Source organism: Schistocerca americana, chromosome 10 (genome assembly GCF_021461395.2).
Source record: "Schistocerca americana isolate TAMUIC-IGC-003095 chromosome 10, iqSchAmer2.1, whole genome shotgun sequence".
Taxonomy (NCBI): Eukaryota; Metazoa; Arthropoda; class Insecta; order Orthoptera; family Acrididae; genus Schistocerca; species Schistocerca americana.
This window is the reverse complement of record NC_060128.1, coordinates 33,446,145-33,469,376: the sequence shown is the minus strand read 5'-3', so window position 1 is coordinate 33,469,376 and position 23,232 is coordinate 33,446,145.

Genomic DNA, 23,232 nt, shown 5'->3' with positions numbered 1-23,232 from the left:
ATTCGGATGCAATTTCTGTGTTTCATCGTCGATAAGATGGTCCAAGGGATACAGTGAACCTAAAGTGAAGCATCGGAAGATAAAACTGGACTCACAGGAGAGGTTCAAATCGTAGTGAGTTAGAGTGTCAGTCCTTTTGTATTAAATTCGGATGCAATTTCTGTGCTTCATCGTCAATAAGAAGGTACAAGGGATACAGTAAACCTGAAGTGAAGCATCGGAATCTAAAAGTGGACTCACAGGAGAGGTTCAAATCATAAAAAGTTATGTCGGCATTGTGCCTTTTCTATTAAATTTGGATGCAATTTCTGTGTTTCGTCGTCAATAAGAAGGTCCAAGGGATACAGTAAACCTGAAGTGAAGCATCGGATTCTAAATCTGCACACACAGGAGAGGTTCAAATCATCGAATGTTAGGGTGTCAGTCCTCTTGTACTTAAGTCGGCATTGTGCCTTTTGTATTAAATTCGGATGCAATTTCTGTGTTTCATCGTCAATAAGATAGTCCAAGGGATACAGTGAACCTGAAGTGAAGCACCGAAATCTAAAACTGGACTCACAGGAGAGGTTCAAATCATCGAAAGTTAGAGTGTCAGTCCTCTTGTACTTAAGTCGGCATTGTGCCTTTTGCATTAAATTCGGATGCAATTTCTGTGTTTCATCGTCAATAAGAATGTCCAAGGGATACAGTAAACCTTAAGTGAAGCATCGGAATCTAAAACTGGACTCACAGGAGAGGTTCCAATCATAGAGAGTTAGAGTGTCAGTCCACTTGTACTTAAGTCAGCATTGGGCCTTTGTATTTAATTGGGATGCAATTTCTGTGTTTCATCGTCAATAAGAAGCTCCAAGGGATACAGTAAACCTGAAGTGAAGCATCGGAATCTAAAACTGGACTCACAGGAGAGGATCAAATCATAGAAAGTTAGAGTGTCAGTCCTCTTGTACTTAAGTCGGCATTGTGCATTTTGTATTAAATTCGGATGCAATTTCTGTGTTTCATCGTCAATAAGACGGTCCAAGGGATACAGTAAACCTGAAGTGAAGCATCGGAATCAAAAACCGGACTCACAGGAGAGGTTCAAATCACAGAAAGTTAGAGTGTCAGTCCTCTTGTACTTATGTCGGCATTGTGCCTTTTGTATTAAATTCGGATGCAATTTCTGTGTTTCATCGTCAATAAGAAGGTCCAAGGGATACAGTAAACCTGAAGTAAAGCATCGGAATCTCAAACTGGACTCACAGGAGAGGTTCAAATCATATAAAGTTAGAGTGTCAGTCCTCCTGTACTTAAGTCGGCATTGTGCCTTTTGTATTAAATTCGGATGCAATTTCTGTGATTCATCGTCATTAATAAGGTCCAAGCGATACAGTAAACCTGAAGTGAAGCATCGGAATCTAAAACTGGACTTACAGGAGAGGTTCAAATCATAGAAAGTTTGAGTGTCAGTCCACTTGCACTTAAGTCGGCATTGTGCCTTTTGTATTAAATTTGGATGCAATTTCTGTGTTTCATAGTCAATAAGAAGGTCCAAGGGATACAGTAAACCTGAAGTTAAGCATCGGAATCTAAAACTGGACTCACAGGAGAGGTTCAAATCATCGAAAGTTAGGGTGTCAGTCCTCTTGTACTTAAGTCGGCATTGTGCCTTTTGTATTAAATTCAGATGCAATTTCTGGGTTTTATCGACAATAAGAAGGTCTAAGGGATACAGTAAACCTGAAGTGAAGCACCGGAATCTAAAACTGGACTCACAGGAGAGGTTCAAATCATCGAAAGTTAGAGTGTCAGTCCTCTTGTACTTAAGTCGGCATTGTGCCTTTTGCATTAAATTCGGATGCAATTTCTGTGTTTCATCGTCAATAAGAAGGTCCATGGGATACAGCAAACCTGAAGTGAAGCATCGGAATCTAAAACTGGACTCACAGGAGAGGTTCAAATCATAGAGAGTTAGAGTGTCAGTCCACTTGTACTTAAGTCAGCATTGGGCCTTTTGTATTAAATTCGGATGCAATTGCTGTGTTTCATCATCAATAAGAAGGTCCAAGGGATACAGTAAACCTTAAGTGAAGCATCGGAATCTGAAACTGGACTCACAGGAGAGGTTCAAATCATCGAAAGCTAGAGTGTCAGTCCTCTTGTACTAAAGTCGGCATTGTGCCTTTTGTATAAAACTCGGATGCAATTTCTGTGTTTCGCCGTCAATAAGATGGTCCAAGGGATACAATAAACCTCAAGTGAAGCATCGGAGTCTAAAACTGGATTCACAGGATAGGTTTAAATCATCGAAAGTTAGAGTGTCAGTCCTCTTGTAATTAAGTCGGCATTGTGCCTTTTGTATTAAATTTGGATGCAATTTCTATGTTTCATCGTCAATAAGAAGGTCCAAGGGATACATTAAACCTGAAGTGAAGCATCGGAATCTAAAACTGGACTCACAGGAGAGGTTCAAATATTAGAAATTTAGAGTGTCAGTCCTCTCGTACTTAAGTCGACATTGTGCCTTTTGTATTGAATTTGGATGCAATATCTGTGTTTCATCGTCAATAAGAAGGCCCAAGGGATACAGTAAACCTGAAGTGAAGCATCGGAATCTAAACTGGACTCACAGGAGAGGTTCAAGTCATAGAACATTAGAGTGTCAGTCCTTTTGTACTGAAGTCGGCATTGTGCCTTTTGTACTAAATTCGGATGCAATTTCTGTGTTTCATCGTCTATAAGAAGGTCCAAGGGTTACAGTAAACCTTAAGTGAAGCATCGGAATCAAAAACCGGACTCACAGGAGAGGTTCAAATCACAGAAAGTTAGAGTGTCAGTCCTCTTGTACTTATGTCGGCATTGTGCCTTTTGTGTTAAATTCGGATGCAATTTCTGTGTTTCATCGTCAATAAGAAGGTCCAAGGGATACAGTAAACCTGAAGTAAAGCATCGGAATCTCAAACTGGACTCACAGGAGAGGTTCAAATCATATAAAGTTAGAGTGTCAGTCCTCCTGTACTTAAGTCGGCATTGTGCTTTTTGTATTAAATTCGGATGCAATTTCTGTGTTTCATCGTCATTAAGAAGGTCCAAGCGATACAGTAAACCTGAAGTGAAGCATCGGAATCTAAAACTGGACTTACAGGAGAGGTTCAAATCATAGAAAGTTTGAGTGTCAGTCCACTTGCACTTAAGTCGGCATTGTGCCTTTTGTATTAAATTTGGATGCAATTTCTGTGTTTCATAGTCAATAAGAAGGTCCAAGGGATACAGTAAACCTGAAGTGAAGCATCGGAATCTAAAACTGGACTCACAGGAGAGGTTCAAATCATCGAAAGTTAGGGTGTCAGTCCTCTTGTACTTAAGTCGGCATTGTGCCTTTTGTATTAAATTCAGATGCAATTTCTGGGTTTTATCGACAATAAGAAGGTCCAAGGGATACAGTAAACCTGAAGTGAAGCACCGGAATCTAAAACTGGACTCACAGGAGAGGTTCAAATCATCGAAAGTTAGAGTGTCAGTCCTCTTGTACTTAAGTCGGCATTGTGCCTTTTGCATTAAATTCGGATGCAATTTCTGTGTTTCATCGTCAATAAGAAGGTCCATGGGATACAGCAAACCTGAAGTGAAGCATCGGAATCTAAAACTGGACTCACAGGAGAGGTTCAAATCATAGAGAGTTAGAGTGTCAGTCCACTTGTACTTAAGTCAGCATTGGGCCTTTTGTATTAAATTCGGATGCAATTGCTGTGTTTCATCATCAATGAGAAGGTCCAAGGGATACAGTAAACCTTAAGTGAAGCATCGGAATCTGAAACTGGACTCACAGGAGAGGTTCAAATCATCGAAAGTTAGAGTGTCAGTCCTCTTGTACTAAAGTCGGCATTGTGCCTTTTGTATAAAATTCGGATGCAATTTCTGTGTTTCGCCGTCAATAAGATGGTCCAAGGGATACAATAAACCTCAAGTGAAGCATCGGAGTCTAAAACTGGATTCACAGGATAGGTTTAAATCATCGAAAGTTAGAGTGTCAGTCCTCTTGTAATTAAGTCGGCATTGTGCCTTTTGTATTAAATTTGGATGCAATTTCTATGTTTCATCGTCAATAAGAAGGCCCAAGGGATACAGTAAACCTGAAGTGAAGCATCGGAATCTAAACTGGACTCACAGGAGAGGTTCAACTCATGGAACATTAGAGTGTCAGTCCTTTTGTACTGAAGTCGGCATTGTGCCTTTTGTACTAAATTCGGATGCAATTTCTGTGTTTCATCGTCAATAAGAAGGTCCAAGGGATACAGTAAACGTGAAGTGAAGCATCGGATTCTAAAACTGGACTCACAGGAGAGGTTCCAATCATAGAGAGTTAGAGTGTCAGTCCTCTTGTACTTAAGTCGGCATTGTGCCTTTTGTATTAAATTCGGATGCAATTTCTGTGTTTCATCGTCAATAAGAGGGTCCAAGGGTTACAGTAAACCTGAAGTGAAGCATCGAAATCTAAAACTGCACTCACAGGAGAGGATCAAATCGTAGAAAGTTAGAGTGTCAGTCCTCTTGTACTTGTTGGCATTGTGCCCTTTGTATTAAATTCGGATGCAATTTCTGTGTTTCACCGTCAATAAGAATGTCCAAGGGTTACAGTAAACCTGAAGTGAAGCATCGGAATCTAAAACTGGACCCACCGAAGGGGTTCAAATCATAGAAAGTTAGAGTGCGGTCCTCTTGTACTTAAGTCGGCATTGTGCATTTTGTATTAAATTCAGATGCAATTTCTGTGTTTTATCGACAATAAGAAGGTCCAAGGGATACAGTAAACCTGAAGTGAAGCACCGGAATCTAAAACTGGACTCACAGGAGAGGTTCAAATCATCGAAAGTTAGAGTGTCAGTCCTCTTGTACTAAAGTCGGCATTGTGCCTTTTGTATAAAATTCGGATGCAATTTCTGTGTTTCGCCGTCAATAAGATGGTCCTAGGGATACAATAAACCTCAAGTGAAGCATCGGAGTCTAAAACTGGATTCACAGGATAGGTTTAAATCATCGAAAGTTAGAGTGTCAGTCCTCTTGTAATTAAGTCGGCATTGTGCCTTTTGTATTAAATTTGGATGCAATTTCTATGTTTCATCGTCAATAAGAAGGTCCAAGGGATACAGTAAACCTGAAGTGAAGCAACGGAAACAAAAACTGGACTCTCAGGAGAGGTTCAAATCATAGATAATTGGAGTGTCAGTCCTCTTGTACTTAAGTCGGCATTGTGCCTTTTGTATTAAATTTGGATGCAATTTCAGTGTTTCGTCGTCAATTAAAAGGTCCAAGGGATACAGTAAACCTGAAGTGAAGCATCAAAAACTAGAACTGGACTCACAGGAGTGGTTCAAATCATACAAAGTTAGAGTGTCAGTCCTCTTGTACTTATGTCGGCATTGTGCCTTTTGTATTAAATACGGATGCAATTTCTGTGTTTCATCGTCAATAAGAAGGTCCAAGGAATACAGTAAACCTGAAGTGAAGCATCAGAATCTAAAACTGGACTCACAGAAGAGGTTCAAATCATAGAAAGTTAGAGTGCTAGTCCTCTTGTACTTAAGTCGGCATTGTACCTTTTGTATTAAATTCGGATGCAATTTCTTTGTTTCATCGTCAATAAGAAGGTCCAAGGGATACAGTAAACCTGAAGTGAAGCATCGGAACCTCAAACCGGACTCACAGGAGATGTTCAAACCATATAAAGTTAGAGTGTCAATCCTCTTGTACTTAAGTCGGCATTGTGCCTTTTGTATTAAATTCGGATGCAATTTCTGTGTTTCATCGTCAATAAGAAGGTCCAAGCGATACAGTAAACCTGAAGTGAAGCATTGGAATCTAAAACTGGACTTACAGGAGAGGTTGAAATCACAGAAAGTTAGAGTGTCAGTCCTCTTGTACTTAAGTCGGCATTGTGCCTTTTGTATTAAATTCGGATGCAGTTTCTGTGTTTCATCGTCAATAAGAAGGTCCAAGGGATACAGTAAACCAGAAGTGAAGCATTGGAATCTAACACTGGACTCACAGGAGTGGTTCAAATCATAGAGAGTTAGAGTGTCAGTCCTCCTGTATTTAAGTCGGCATTGTGCCTTTTCTATTAAATTCGGATGCAATTTCCGTGTTTCATCGTCAATAAGAAGGTCCAAGCGATACAGTAAACCTGAAGTCAAGCATCGGAATCTATAACTGGACTTACAGTAGAGGTTCAAATCATAGAAAGTTAGAGTGTCAGTCCACTTGCACTTAAGTCGGCATTGTGCCTTTTGTATTAAATTTGGATGCAATTTCTGTGTTTCATCGTCAATAAGAAAGTCCAAGGGATACAGTAAACCTGAAGTGAAGCATCGGAATCTAAAACTGGACTCACAGAAGAGGTTCAAATCATCGAAAGTTAGACTGTCAGTCCTCTTGTACTTAAGGCGGCATTGTGCCTTTTGTATTAAATTCGGATCCGATTTCTGTGTTTCATCGTCAATAAGAAGGTCCAAGGGATACAGTAAACCTGAATTGAAGCACCGGAATCTAAAACAGGACACACAGGAGAGGTTCAAATCATAGAGAGTTAGAGTGTCAGTCCGCTTCTACTTAAATCGGCATTGTGGCTTTTCTATTAAATTCGGATGCAATTGCTGAGTTTCATCATCAATAAGAAGGTCCAAGGGATACAGTAAACCTGAAGTGAAGCAGCGGAATCAAAAACATGACTCACAGGAGAGGTTCAAATCATAGAGTGTTAGAGTGTCAGTCCTCTTGTACTTAAGTCGGTATTCCGCCTTTTGTATTAATTTCGGGTGCAATTTCTGTGTTTCATCGTCAATAAGAAGGTAGAAGGGATACAGTAAACCTGAAGTGAAGCATCGGAATCTAAAACTGTACTCACAGTAGAGGTTCAAATCATAGAGAGTTAGAGTGACAGTCCTCTTGTACTTAAGTCGGCATTGTGCATTTCGTATTATATTCGGATGCAACTTCTGTGTTTCATCGTCAATAAGAAGGTCCAAGGGATACAGTAACCTTAAGTGAAGCATCGGAATCTAAAACTGGACTCACAGGAGAGGTTCCAATCATAGAGAGTTAGAGAGTCAGTCCTCTAGTACTTAAGTCGGCATTGTGCCTTTTGTATTAAATACGGATGCAATTTCTGTGTTTCATCGTTAATAAGAAGGTCCAAGGGATACAGTAAACCTGTAGTGAAGCATCGGAATCAAAAACTGGACTCTCAGGAGAGGTTCAAATCATAGAAAATTAGAGTGTCAGTCCTCTTGTACTTAAGTCGGCATTGTGCCATTTGTATTAAATTTGGATGCAATTTCAGTGTTTCATCGTCAATAAGAATGTCCAAGGGATACAGTAAACCTGAAGTGAAGCATAAAAATTTAGAACTGGACTCACAGGAGTGGTTCAAATCATAGAAAGTTAGAGTGTCAGTCCTCTTGTACTTATGTCGGCATTGTGCCTTTTGTATTAAATACGGATGCAATTTCTGTGTTTCATCGTCAATAAGAAGGTCCCAGGGATACAGTAAATCTGAAGTGAAGCATCGGAATCTCAAACTGGACTCACTGGAGATGTTCAAATCATATAAAGTTAAAGTGTCAATCCTCTTGTACTTAAGTCGGCATTGTGCCTTTTGTATTAAAATCGGATGCAATTTCTGTGTTTCATCGTCATTAAGAAGGTCCAAGCGATACAGTAAACCTGAAGTGAAGCATTGGAATCTAAAACTGGACTTACAGGAGAGGTTGAAATCACAGAAAGTTAGAGTGTCAGTCTTCTTGTACTTAAGTCGGCATTGTGCCTTTTGTATTAAATTCGGATGCAGTTTCTGTGTTTCATCGTCAATAAGAAGGTCCAAGGGATACAGTAAACCAGAAGTGAAGCAATGGAATCTAACACTGGACTCACAGGAGAGGTTCGAAATCATAGAGAGTTAGAGTGTCAGTCCTCTTGTACTTAAGTCGGCATTGTGCCTTTTGTATTAAATTCGGATGCAATTTCTGTGTTTCATCGTCAATAAGAAGGTGCAAGGGATACAGTAAACCTGAAGTGAAGCATCGGAATCTAAAACTGGACTCACAGAAGAGGTTCAAATCATCGAAAGTTAGACTGTCAGTCCTCTTGTACTTAAGGCTCCATTGTGCCTTTTGTATTAAATTCGGATCCGATTTCTGTGTTTCATCGTCAATAAGAAGGTCCAAGGGATACAGTAAAACTGAATTGAAGCACCGGAATCTAAAACAGGACACACAGGAGAGGTTCAAATCATAGAGAGTTAGAGTGTCAGTCCGCTTCTACCTAAATCGGCATTGTGGCTTTTCTATTAAATTCGGATGCAATTGCTGAGTTTCATCATCAATAAGAAGGTCCAAGGGATACAGTAAACCTGAAGTGAAGCAGCGGAATCAAAAACATGACTCTCAGGAGAGGTTCAAATCATAGAGAGTTAGAGTGTCAGTCCTCTTGTACTTAAGTCGGTATTCTGCCTTTTGTATTAAATTCGGATGCAATTTCTGTGTTTCATCGTCAATAAGAAGGTAGAAGGGATACAGTAAACCTGAAGTGAAACATCGGAATCTAAAACTGTACTCACAGTAGAGGTTCAAATCATAGAGAGTTAGAGAGTCAGTCCTCTTGTACTTAAGTCGGCATTGTGCATTTTGTATTAAATTCGGATGCAATTTCTGTGTTTCATCGTCAATAAGAAGGTCCAAGGGATACAGTAAAACTTAAGTGAAGCATCGGAATCTAAAACTGGACTCACAGGAGAGGTTCCAATCATAGAGAGTTAGAGTGTCAGTCCTCTTGTACTTAAGTCGGCATTGTGCCTTTTGTATTAGGTTCGGATGCAATTTCTGTGTTTCATCGTCAATAAGAAGGTCCAAGGGTTACAGTAAACCTGAAGTCAAGCATCGAAATCTAAAACTGCACTCACAGGAGATGTTCAAATCGTAGAAAGTTTGAGTGTCAGTCCTCTTGTACTTAAGTCGGCATTGTGCATTTTGTATTAAATTCGGATGCAGTTTCTGTGTTTCACCGTCAATAAGAATGTCCAAGGGTTACAGTTAACCTGAAGTGAAGCATCGGAATCTAAAACTGGACCCACGGAAGAGGTTCAAATCATAGAAAATTAGAGTGTCAGTCCTCTTGTACTTAAGTCGGCATTGTGCCATTTGTATTAAATTTGGATGGAATTTCAGTGTTTCATCGTCAATAAGAAGGTCCAAGGGATACAGTAAACCTGAAGTGAAGCATCAAAATCTAAAACTGGACTCACAGGAGTGGTTCAAATCATAGAAAGTTAGAGTGTCAGTCCTCTTGTACTAATGTCGGCATTGTGCCTTTTGTATTAAATACGGATGCAATTTCTGTGTTTCATCGTTAATAAGAAGGTCCAAGGGATACAGTAAACCTGAAGTGAAGCATCAGAATCTAAAACTGGAATCACAGAAGAGGTTCAAATCATAGAAAGTTAGAGTGCCAGTCCTCTTGTACTTAAGTCGGCATTGTACCTTTTGTATTAAATTCGGATGCAATTTCTTTGTTTCATCGTCAATAAGAAGGTCCAAGGGATACAGTAAACCTGAAGTGAAGCATCGGAATCTCAAACTGTACTCACAGGAGATGTTCAAATCATATAAAGTTAGAGTGTCAATCCTCTTGTACTTGAGTCGGCATTGTGCATTTTGTATTAAATTCGGATGCAATTTCTATGTTTCATCGTCAATAAGAAGGTCCAAGCGGTACAGTAAACCTGAAGTGAAGCATTGGAATCTAAAACTGGACTTACAGGAGAGGCTGAAATCACAGAAAGTTAAAGTGTCAGTCCACTTGTACTTAAGTCGGCATTGTGCTTTTTGTATTAAATTTGGAAGCAATTTCTGTGTTGCATCGTCAATAAGAAGGTCCAAGGGATACAGTAAACCTGAAGTGAAGCATCGGAATCTAAAACTGGACTCACAGGAGAGGTTCAAATCATCGAAAGTTAGGGTTTCAGTCCTCTTGTACTTAAGTCGGCATTGTGCCTTTTGTATTAAATTCGGATGCAGTTTCTGTGTTTCATCGTCAATAAGAAGGTCCAACGGATACAGTAAACCTGAAGTGAAGCATTGGAATCTCACACTGGACTCACAGGAGAGGTTCAAATCATAGGGAGTTAGAGTGTCAGTCCTCTTGTACTTAAGTCGGCATTGTGCCTTTTGTATTAAATTCGGATGCAATTTCTGTGTTTCATCGTCAATAAGAAGGTCCAAGGGATACAGTGAACCTGAAGTAAAGCATCGGAATCTCAAACTGTACTCACAGGAGAGGTTCAAATCATATAAAGTTAGAGTGTCAGTCCTCCTGTACTTAAGTCGGCATTTTGCCTTTTGTATTAAATTCGGATGCAATTTCTGTGTTTCATCGTCAATAAGAAGGTCCGAGGTATACAGTAAACCTGAAGTGAAGCATCGGAATCTAAAACTGGACTCACAGGAGAGGTTCAAATCATCGAAAGTTAGAGTGTCAGTCCTCTTGTACTTAAGTCGGCATTGTGCCTTTTGTATTAAATTCGGATGCAATTTCTGTGTTTCATCGTCAATAAGAAGGTCCAAGGGATACAGTAAACCTGAAGTGAAGCATCGGAATCTAAAACTGGACTCACAGGAGAGGTTCAAATCAAAGAGAGTTGGAGTGTCAGTCCACTTGTACTTAAGTCTGCATTGTGCCTTTTTTATTAAATTCGAATGCAATTGCTGTCTTTCATCATCAATAAGAAGGTCCAATGGATACAGTAAACCTTACGTGAAGCATCCGAATCTGAAACTGGACTCACAGGAGAGGTTCAAATCATCGAAAGTTGGAGTGTCAGTCCTCTTGAACTAAAGTCGGCATTGTGACTTTTTTATAAAATTCGGATGCAATTTCTGTGTTTCGTCGTCAATAAGATGCTCCAGGGGATACAGTGAACCTGAAGTGAAGCATCGGAGTCTAAAACTGGACTCACAGGAGAGGTTCAAATCATCGAAAGTTAGGGTGTCAGTCCTCTTGTACTTAAGTCGGCATTGTGCCTTTTGTATTAAATTCGGATGCAATTTCTGTGTTTCATCGTCAATAAGAAGGTCCAAGGGATACAGTAAACCTGAAGTGAAGCACCGGAATCTAAAACTGGACTCACAGGAGAGGTTCAAATCATCGAAAGTTAGAGTGTCAGTCCTCTTGTACTTAAGTCGGCATTGTGCTTTTTGCATTAAATTCGGATGAAATTTCTGTGTTTCATCGTCAATAACAAGGTCCAAGAGATACAGTAAACCTGAAGTGAAGCATCGGAATCTAAAACTGGACTCACAGGAGAGGTTTAAATCATAGAAAATTAGAATTTCTGTCCTTTTGTACTTAAGTCGGCATTGTGCATTTTGTATTAAATTCGGATTTAATTTCTGTGTTTCATCGTCAATAAGAATGTCCAAGGGATACAGTAAACCTTAAGTGAAGCATCGGAATCTAAAACTGGACTCACATGAGAAGTTCCAATCGTAGAGAGTTAGAGTGTCAGTCCTCTTGTACTTAAGTCGGCATTGTGCGTTTGTATTAAATTCGGATGCATTTTCTGTGTTTCATCGTCAATAAGAAGGTCCAAGGGATACAGTAAACCTGAAGTGAAGCATCGGAATCTAAAAATGGACTCACAGAAGAGGTTCAAATCATCGAAAGTTAGACTGTCAGTCCTCTTGTACTTAAGGCTCCATTGTGCCTTTTGTATTAAATTCGGATCCGATTTCTGTGTTTCATCGTCAATAAGAAGGTCCAAGGGATACAGTAAAACTGAATTGAAGCACCGGAATCTAAAACAGGACACACAGGAGAGGTTCAAATCATAGAGAGTTAGAGTGTCAGTCCGCTTCTACCTAAATCGGCATTGTGGCTTTTCTATTAAATTCGGATGCAATTGCTGAGTTTCATCATCAATAAGAAGGTCCAAGGGATACAGTAAACCTGAAGTGAAGCAGCGGAATCAAAAACATGACTCTCAGGAGAGGTTCAAATCATAGAGAGTTAGAGTGTCAGTCCTCTTGTACTTAAGTCGGTATTCTGCCTTTTGTATTAAATTCGGATGCAATTTCTGTGTTTCATCGTCAATAAGAAGGTAGAAGGGATACAGTAAACCTGAAGTGAAACATCGGAATCTAAAACTGTACTCACAGTAGAGGTTCAAATCATAGAGAGTTAGAGAGTCAGTCCTCTTGTACTTAAGTCGGCATTGTGCATTTTGTATTAAATTCGGATGCAATTTCTGTGTTTCATCGTCAATAAGAAGGTCCAAGGGATACAGTAAAACTTAAGTGAAGCATCGGAATCTAAAACTGGACTCACAGGAGAGGTTCCAATCATAGAGAGTTAGAGTGTCAGTCCTCTTGTACTTAAGTCGGCATTGTGCCTTTTGTATTAGGTTCGGATGCAATTTCTGTGTTTCATCGTCAATAAGAAGGTCCAAGGGTTACAGTAAACCTGAAGTCAAGCATCGAAATCTAAAACTGCACTCACAGGAGATGTTCAAATCGTAGAAAGTTTGAGTGTCAGTCCTCTTGTACTTAAGTCGGCATTGTGCATTTTGTATTAAATTCGGATGCAGTTTCTGTGTTTCACCGTCAATAAGAATGTCCAAGGGTTACAGTTAACCTGAAGTGAAGCATCGGAATCTAAAACTGGACCCACGGAAGAGGTTCAAATCATAGAAAATTAGAGTGTCAGTCCTCTTGTACTTAAGTCGGCATTGTGCCATTTGTATTAAATTTGGATGGAATTTCAGTGTTTCATCGTCAATAAGAAGGTCCAAGGGATACAGTAAACCTGAAGTGAAGCATCAAAATCTAAAACTGGACTCACAGGAGTGGTTCAAATCATAGAAAGTTAGAGTGTCAGTCCTCTTGTACTAATGTCGGCATTGTGCCTTTTGTATTAAATACGGATGCAATTTCTGTGTTTCATCGTTAATAAGAAGGTCCAAGGGATACAGTAAACCTGAAGTGAAGCATCAGAATCTAAAACTGGAATCACAGAAGAGGTTCAAATCATAGAAAGTTAGAGTGCCAGTCCTCTTGTACTTAAGTCGGCATTGTACCTTTGTATTAAATTCGGATGCAATTTCTTTGTTTCATCGTCAATAAGAAGGTCCAAGGATACAGTAAACCTGAAGTGAAGCATCGGAATCTCAAACTGTACTCACAGGAGATGTTCAAATCATATAAAGTTAGAGTGTCAATCCTCTTGTACTTGAGTCGGCATTGTGCATTTGTATTAAATTCGGATGCAATTTCTATGTTTCATCGTCAATAAGAAGGTCCAAGCGGTACAGTAAACCTGAAGTGAAGCATTGGAAATCTAAAACTGGACTTACAGGAGAGGCTGAAATCACAGAAAGTTAAAGTGTCAGTCCACTTGTACTTAAGTCGGCATTGTGCTTTTTGTATTAAATTTGGAAGCAATTTCTGTGTTGCATCGTCAATAAGAAGGTCCAAGGGATACAGTAAACCTGAAGTGAAGCATCGGAATCTAAAACTGGACTCACAGGAGAGGTTCAAATCATCGAAAGTTAGGGTTTCAGTCCTCTTGTACTTAAGTCGGCATTGTGCCTTTTGTATTAAATTCGGATGCAGTTTCTGTGTTTCATCGTCAATAAGAAGGTCCAACGGATACAGTAAACCTGAAGTGAAGCATTGGAATCTCACACTGGACTCACAGGAGAGGTTCAAATCATAGGGAGTTAGAGTGTCAGTCCTCTTGTACTTAAGTCGGCATTGTGCCTTTTGTATTAAATTCGGATGCAATTTCTGTGTTTCATCGTCAATAAGAAGGTCCAAGGGATACAGTGAACCTGAAGTAAAGCATCGGAATCTCAAACTGTACTCACAGGAGAGGTTCAAATCATATAAAGTTAGAGTGTCAGTCCTCCTGTACTTAAGTCGGCATTTTGCCTTTTGTATTAAATTCGGATGCAATTTCTGTGTTTCATCGTCAATAAGAAGGTCCGAGGTATACAGTAAACCTGAAGTGAAGCATCGGAATCTAAAACTGGACTCACAGGAGAGGTTCAAATCATCGAAAGTTAGAGTGTCAGTCCTCTTGTACTTAAGTCGGCATTGTGCCTTTTGTATTAAATTCGGATGCAATTTCTGTGTTTCATCGTCAATAAGAAGGTCCAAGGGATACAGTAAACCTGAAGTGAAGCATCGGAATCTAAAACTGGACTCACAGGAGAGGTTCAAATCAAAGAGAGTTGGAGTGTCAGTCCACTTGTACTTAAGTCTGCATTGTGCCTTTTTTATTAAATTCGAATGCAATTGCTGTCTTTCATCATCAATAAGAAGGTCCAATGGATACAGTAAACCTTACGTGAAGCATCCGAATCTGAAACTGGACTCACAGGAGAGGTTCAAATCATCGAAAGTTGGAGTGTCAGTCCTCTTGAACTAAAGTCGGCATTGTGACTTTTTTATAAAATTCGGATGCAATTTCTGTGTTTCGTCGTCAATAAGATGCTCCAGGGGATACAGTGAACCTGAAGTGAAGCATCGGAGTCTAAAACTGGACTCACAGGAGAGGTTCAAATCATCGAAAGTTAGGGTGTCAGTCCTCTTGTACTTAAGTCGGCATTGTGCCTTTTGTATTAAATTCGGATGCAATTTCTGTGTTTCATCGTCAATAAGAAGGTCCAAGGGATACAGTAAACCTGAAGTGAAGCACCGGAATCTAAAACTGGACTCACAGGAGAGGTTCAAATCATCGAAAGTTAGAGTGTCAGTCCTCTTGTACTTAAGTCGGCATTGTGCTTTTTGCATTAAATTCGGATGAAATTTCTGTGTTTCATCGTCAATAACAAGGTCCAAGAGATACAGTAAACCTGAAGTGAAGCATCGGAATCTAAAACTGGACTCACAGGAGAGGTTTAAATCATAGAAAATTAGAATTTCTGTCCCTTTTGTACTTAAGTCGGCATTGTGCATTTTGTATTAAATTCGGATTTAATTTCTGTGTTTCATCGTCAATAAGAATGTCCAAGGGATACAGTAAACCTTAAGTGAAGCATCGGAATCTAAAACTGGACTCACATGAGAAGTTCCAATCGTAGAGAGTTAGAGTGTCAGTCCTCTTGTACTTAAGTCGGCATTGTGCGTTTGTATTAAATTCGGATGCATTTTCTGTGTTTCATCGTCAATAAGAAGGTCCAAGGGATACAGTAAACCTGAAGTGAAGCATCGGAATCTAAAAATGGACTCACAGCAGAGGTTCAAATCATAGGATATTAGAGTGTCAGTCCTTCTGTACTTAAGTCCGGCATTGTGCCATTTGTATTAAATTTGGATGCAATTTCAGTGTTTCATCGTCAATAAGAAGGTCCAAGGGATACTGTAAACCCGAAGTGAAGCATCGGAATCAAAAACCGGACTCACAGGAGAGGTTCAAATCACAGAAAGTTAGAGTGTCAGTCCTCTTGTACTTATGTCGGCATTCTGCCTTTTGTATTAAATTCGGATGCATTTTCTGTGTTTCATCGTCGATAAGAAGGTCCAAGGGATACAGTAAACCTGAAGTAAAGCATCGGAATCTCAAACTGGACTCACAGGAGAGGTTCAAATCATATAAAGTTAGAGTGTCAGTCCTCCTGTACTTAAGTCGGTATTGTGCCCTTTGTATTAAATTCGGATGCAATTTCTGTGTTTCATCGTCATTAAGAAGGTCCAAGCGATACAGTAAATCTGAAGTGAAGCATCGGAATCTAAAACTGGACTTACAGTAGAGGTTCAAATCATTGAAAATTAGAGTGTCAGTGCTCTTGTACTTAAGTCGGCATTGTGCCATTTGTATTAAATTTGGATGCAATTTCAGTGTTTCATCGTCAATAAGAAGGTCCAAGGGATACAGTAAACCTGAAGTGAAGCATCAAAATCTAGAACTGGACTCACAGGAGTGGTTCAAATCATAGAAAGTTAGAGTGTCAGTCCTCTTGTACTTATGTCGGCATTGTGCCTTTTGTATTAAATACGGATGCAATTTCTGTGTTTCATCGTCAATAAGAAGGTCCAAGGGATACAGTAAACCTGAAGTGAAGCATCAGAATCTAAAACTGGACTCACAGAAGAGGTTCAAATCATAGAAAGTTAGAGTGCAAGTCCACTTGTACTTAAGTCGGCATTGTACGTTTTGTATTAAATTCGGATGCAATTTCTTTGTTCCATCGTCAATAAGAAGGTCCAAGGGATACAGTAAAGCTGAAGTGAAGCATCCAAATCTAAAAGTGGACTCACAGGAGAGGTTCAAATCATAAAAAGTTAAGTCGGCATTGTGCCTTTTGTATTAAATTAGGATGCAATTTCTGTGTTTCATTGTCAATAAGAAGGTCCAAGGGATACAGTAAACTTGAAGTGAAGCATCAGAATTTAAAACTAGACTCACAGGAGAGGTTCAAATCATAGAAAGTTAGAGTGTCAGTCCTCATGTACTTAAGTCGGCATTGTGCATTTTGTATTAAATTCGGATGCAATTTCTGTGTTTCATCGTCAATAAGAAGGTCCAAGGGATACAGTAAACCTGAAGTGAAGCATCCGAATCTAAAACTGTACTCACAGTAGAGGTTCAAATCATTGAGAGTTAGAGTGTCAGTCGTCTTGTACTTAAGTCGGCATTGTGCATGTTGTATTAAATTCGGATGTAATTTCTGTGTTTCATCGTCAATAAGACTGTCCAAGGGATACAGTAAACCTTAAGTGAAGCATCGGAATCTAAAACTGGACTCACATGAGAGGTTCCAATCGTAGAGGGTTAGAGTGTCAGTCCTCTTGTACTTAAGTCGGCATTGTGCCTTTTGTATTAAATTCGGATGTAATTTCTGTGTTTCATCGTCAATATGAAAGTCCAAGGGTTACAGTAAACCTGAAGTCAAGCATCGAAGTCTAAAACTGCACTCACAGGAGAGGTTCAAATCGTAGAATGTTAGAGTGTCAGTCCTCTTGTACTTAAGTCGGCATTGTGCCTTTTGTATTAAATTCGGATGAAATTTCTGTGTTTCATCGTCAATAAGAAGGTCCAAGGGATACAGTAAACATGAAGTGAAGCATCGGAATCTAAAACTGGACTCACAGGAGAGGTTCCAATCATAGAGAGTTAGAGTGTCAGTCCTCTTGTACTTAAGTTGGCATTGTGCCTTTTGTATTCAATTCGGATAAAATTTCTGTGTTTCATCGTCAATTAGAAGGTCCAAGGGTTACAGTAAACCTGAAGTCAAGCATCGAAATCTAAAACGGCACTCACAGGAGAGGTTCAAATCGTAGAAAGTTTGAGTGTCAGACCTCTTGTACTTAAGTCGGCATTGTGCCTTTTGTATTAAATTCGGATGCAATTTCTGTGTTTCACCATCAATAAGAATGTCCAAGGGTTACAGTAAACCTGAAGTGAAGCATCGGAATCTAAAACTGGACCCACGGAAGAGGTTCAAATCATAGAAAGTTAGAGTGCAGTCCTCTTGTACTTAAGTCGGCATTGTGCATTTTGTATTAAATTCGGATGCAATTTCTGTGTTTCATCGTTAATAAGAATGTCCAAGGGATACAGTAAACCTGAAGTGAAGCATCGGAATCAAAAACTGGACTCTCAGGAGAGGTTCAAATCATAGAAAATTAGAGTGTCAGTCCTCTTGTACTTAAGTCGGCATTGTGCATTTGTATTAAATTTGGATGCAATTTCAGTGTTTCATCGTCAATAAGAAGGTCCAAGGGATACAGTAAACCTGAAGTGAAGCATCAAAATCTAGAACTGGACTCACAGGAGTGGTTCAAATCATAGAAAGTTAGAGTGTCAGTCCTCTTGTACTTATGTCGGCATTGTGCCTTTTGTATTAAATACGGATGCAATTTCTGTGTTTCATCGTCAATAAGAAGTTCCAAGGGATACAGTGAACCTGAAGTGAGGCATCAGAATTTAAAACTGGACTCACAGAAGAGGTTCAAATCATAGAAAGTTAGAGTGCCAGTCCTCTTGTACTTAAGTCGGCATTGTACCTTTTCTATTAAATTCGGATGCAATTTCTTTGTTTCATCGTCAATAAGAAGGTCCAAGGGATACAGTAAACCTGAAGTGAAGCTTCGGAATCTAAAACTGGACTCACAGGAGAGGTTCAAATCATCGAAAGTTAGAGTGTCAGTCCTCTTGTACTTAAGTCGGCATTGTGCTTTTTGCATTAAATTCGGATGAAATTTCTGTGTTTCATTGTCAATAACAAGGTCCAAGAGATACAGTAAACCTGAAGTGAAGCATCGGAATCTAAAACTGGACTCACAGGAGAGGTTCAAATCATAGAAAATTAGAGTGTCTGTCCTTTTGTACTTAAGTCGGCATTGTGCATTTTGTATTAAATTCGGATGCAATTTCTGTGTTTCATCGTCAATAAGAAGGTCCAAGGCATACAGCAAACCTGAAGTGAAGCATCCGAATCTAAAAGTGGACTCACAGGAGAGGTTCAAATCATAAAAAGTTAAGTCGGCATTGTGCCTTTTGTATTAAATTAGGATGCAATTTGTGTGTTTCATTGTCAATGAGAAGGTCCAAGGGATACAGTAAACCTGAAGTGAAGCATCAGAATCTAAAACTGGACTCACAGGAGAGGTTCAAATCATAGAAAGTTAGAGTGTCAGTCCTCTTGTACTTAAGTCGGCATTGTGCATTATGTATTAAATTCGGATGCAATTTCTGTGTTTCATCGTCATTAAGAAGGTCCAAGGGATACAGTAAACCTGAAGTGAAGCATCGGAATCTAAAACTGTACTCACAGTAGAGGTTCAAATCATTGAGAGTTAGAGTGTCAGTCCTCTTGTACTTAAGTCGGCATTGTGCATGTTGTATTAAATTCGGATTCAATTTCTGTGTTTCAACGTCAATAAGAATGTCCAAGGGATACAGCAAACCTTAAGTGAAGCATCGGAATCTAAAACTGGACTCACATGAGAAGTTCCAATCGTAGAGAGTTAGAGTGTCAGTCCTCTTGTACTTAAGTCGGCATTGTGCCTTTGTATTAAATTCGGATGCATTTTCTGTGTTTCATCGTCAATAAGTAGGTCCAAGGGATACAGTAAACCTGAAGTGAAGCATCGGAATCTAAAACTGGACTCACAGGACAGGTTCAAATCAGAGAAAGTTAGAGTGTCAGTCCTCTTGCACTTAAGTCGGCATTGTGCATTTTGTATTAAATTCGGATGCAATTTCTGTGTTTCATCGTCAATAAGACGGTCCAAGGGATACAGTAAACCTGAAGTGAAGCATCGGAATCAAAAACTGGACTCACAGGAGAGGTTCAAATCACAGAAAGTTAGAGTGTCAGTCCTCTTGTACTTATGTCGGCATTCTGCCTTTTGTATTAAATTCGGATGCAATTTCTGTGTTTCATCGTCGATAAGAAGGTCCATGGGATACAGTAAACCTGAAGTAAAGCATCGGAATCTCAAACTGGACTCACAGGAGAGGTTCAAATCATATAAAGTTAGAGTGTCAGTCCTCATGTACTTAAGTCGGCATTGTGCCCTTTGTATTAAATTCGGATGCAATTTCTGTGTTTCATCGTCATTAAGAAGGTCCAAGCGATACAGTAAATCTGAAGTGAAGCATCGGAATCTCAAACTGAACTTACAGTAGAGGTTCATATCATTGAAAATTAGAGTGTCTGTCCTATTGTACTTAAGTCGGCATTGTGCCATTTGTATTAAATTTGGATGCAATTTCAGTGTTTCATCGTCAATAAGAAGGTCCAAGGGATACAGTAAACCTGAAGTGAAGCATCAAAATCTAGAACTGGACTCCCAGGAGTGGTTCAAATCATAGAAAGTTAGAGTGTCAGTCCTCTTGTACTTATGTCGGCATTGTGCCTTTTGTATTAAATACGGATGCAATTACTGTGTGTCATCGTCAATAAGAAGGTCCAAGGGATACAGTAAACCTGAAGTGAAGCATCAGAATCTAAAACTGGACTCACAGAAGAGGTTCAAATCATATAAAGTTAGAGTGTCAAGCCGCTTGTACTTAAGTCGGCATTGTGCCTTTTGTATTAAATTCGGATGCAATTTCTGTGTTTCATCGTCAATAAGAAGGTCCAAGCGATACAGTAAACCTGAAGTGAAGCATTGGAATCTAAAACTGGACTTACAGAAGAGGTTAAAATCACAGAAAGTTAGAGTGTCAGTCCACTTGTACTTAAGACGGCATTGTGCTTTTTGTATTAAATTTGGATGCAATTTCTGTGTTTCATCGTCAATAAGAAGGTCCAAGGGATACAGTAATCCTGAAGTAATGCATCGGAATCTCAAACTGGACTCACAGGAGAGGTTTAAATCATATAAAGTTAGAGTGTCAGTCCTCCTGTACTTAAGTCGGCATTGTGCCTTTTGTATTAAATTCGGATGCAATTTCTGTGTTTCATCGTCAATAAGAAAGTCCGAGGTGTACAGTAAACCTGAAATGAAGCATCGGAATCTAAAACTGGACTCACAGGAGAGGTTCAAATCATCGAAAGTTAGGGTGTCAGACCTCATGTACTTAAGTCGGCATTGTGCCTTTTGTATTAAATTCGGATGCAATTTCTGTGTTTCATCGACAATAAGATGGTCCAAGGGGTACAGTAAACCTGACGTGAAGCACCGGAATCTAAAACTGGACTCACAGGAGAGGTTCAAATCATCGAAAGTTGGAGTGTCAGTCCTCTTGTACTTAAGTCGGCATTGTGCCTTTTGCATTAAATTCGGATGCAATTTCTGTGTTTCATCGTCAATAAGAAGGTCCAAGGGATACAGTAAACCTGAAGTGAAGCATCGGAATCTAAAACTGGACTCACAGGAGAGGTTCAAATCAAAGAGAGTTAGAGTGTCAGTCCACTTGTACTTAAGTCTGCATTGTGCCTTTTTTATTAAATTCGAATGCAATTGCTGTCTTTCATCATCAATAAGAAGGTCCAATGGATACAGTAAACCTTACGTGAAGCATCGAATCTGAAACTGGACTCACAGGAGATGTTCAAATCATCGAAAGTTAGAGTGTCAGTCCTCTTGTACTAAAGTCGGCATTTTGCCTTTTTTATAAAATTCGGATGCAATTTCTGTGTTTCGTCGTCAATAAGATGGTCCAAGGGATACAGTAAACCTGAAGTGAAGCATCGGAGTCTAAAACTGGACTCACAGGAGAGGTTCAAATCATCGAAAGTTAGGGTGTCAGTCCTCTTGTACTTAAGTCGGCATTGTGCCTTTTGTATTAAATTCGGATGCAATTTCTGTGTTTCATCGTCAATAAGAAGGTCCAAGGGATACAGTAAACCTGAAGTGAAGCACCGGAATCTAAAGCTGGACTCACAGGAGAGGTTCAAATCATCGAAAATTAGTGTGTCAGTCCTCTTGTACTTAAGTCGGCATTGTGCTTTTTGCATTAAATTCGGATGAAATTTCTGTGTTTCATCGTCAATAACAAGGTCCAAGAGATACAGCAAACCTGAAGTGAAGCATCGGAATCTAAAACTGTACTCACAGGACAGGTTCAAATCATAGAAAGTTAAAGTGTCAGTCCTCATGTACTTAAGTCGGCATTGTGCATTTTGTATTAAATTCGGAAGCAATTTCTGTGTTTCATCGTCAATAAGAAGGTCCAAGAGATACATTAAACCTGAAGTGAAGCATCGGAATCTAAAACTGTACTCACAGTAAGGGTTCAAATCATTAAGAGTTAGAGTGTCAGTCCTCTTGTACTTAAGTCGGCACTGTGCATGTTGTATTAAATTCGGATGTAATTTCTGTGTTTCATCGTCAATAAGAATGTCCAAGGGATACAGTAAACCTTAAGTGAAGCATCGGAATCTAAAACTGGACTCACATGAGAGGTTCCAATCGTAGAGGGTTAGAGTGTCAGTCCTCTTGTACTTAAGTCGGCATTGTGCCTTTGTATTAAATTCGGATGCATTTTCTGTGTTTCATCGTCAATAAGAAGGTCCAAGGGATACAGTAAACCTGAAGTGAAGCATCGGAATCTAAAAATGGACTCACAGCAGAGGTTCAAATCATAGAATATTAGAGTGTCAGTCCTTCTGTACTTAAGTCGGCATTGTGCCTTTTGTATTAAATTCGGATGCAATTTCTGTGTTTCATCGTCGATAAGAGGGTCCAAGGGATGCAGTAAACCTGAAGTAAAGCAACGGAATCTCAAACTGGACTCACAACGAGAGGTTCAAATCACATAAAGTTAGAGTGTCAGTCCTCCTGTACTTAAGTCGGCATTGTGCCCTTTGCATTACATTCGGATGCAATTTCTGTGTTTCATCGTCATTAAGAAGGTCCAAGCGATACAGTAAATCGGAAGTGAAGCATCGGAATCTAAAACTGGACTTACAGTAGAGGTTCAAATCATCGTAAGTTAGGGTGTCAGTCCTCTTGTACTTAAGTCGGCATTGTGCCTTTTGTATTAAATTCGGATGCAATTTCTGTGTTTCATCGACAATAAGAAGGTCTAAGGAATACAGTAAACCTGAAGTGAAGCACCGGAATCTAAAACTGGGCTCACAGGAGAGGTTCAAATCATCGAAAGTTAGAGTGTCAGTCCTCTTGTACTTAAGTCGGCATTGTGCCTTTTGTATTAAATTTGGATGAACTTTCTGTGTTTCATCGTCAATAAGAAGGTCCAAGGGATACAGTAAACCAGAAGTGAAGCATCGGAATCTAAAACTGGACGCACTGGAGAGGTTCAAATCATCGAAAGTTAGGGTGTCAGTCCTCTTGTACTTAAGTCGGCATTGTGCCTTTTGCATTAAATTCGGATGCAGTTTCTGTGTTTCATCGTCAATAAGAAGGTCACAGGGATACAGTAAACCTGAAGTGAAGCATCAGAATCTTAAACTGGACTCACGGCAGAGGTTCCAATCATAGAGAGTTAGAGTGTCAGTCCTCTTGTACTAAAGTTGGCATTGTGCCTTTTGTATTTTATTCGGATGCAATTTCTGTGTTTCATCGTGAATAAGAACGGCCAAGAGATACAGTAAACCTGAAGTGAAGCATCGGAATCTAAAACTGGACTCACAGGAGAGATTCAAACCATAGAAAGTTAGAGTGTCATTCCTCTTGTACTTAAGTCGGCATTGTGCCTTTCGTATCAAATTCGGATGCAATTTCTGTGTTTCATCGGCAATAAGAAGGTCCAAGGGATACAGTAAACCTGAAGTGGAGCATCAGAATCTAA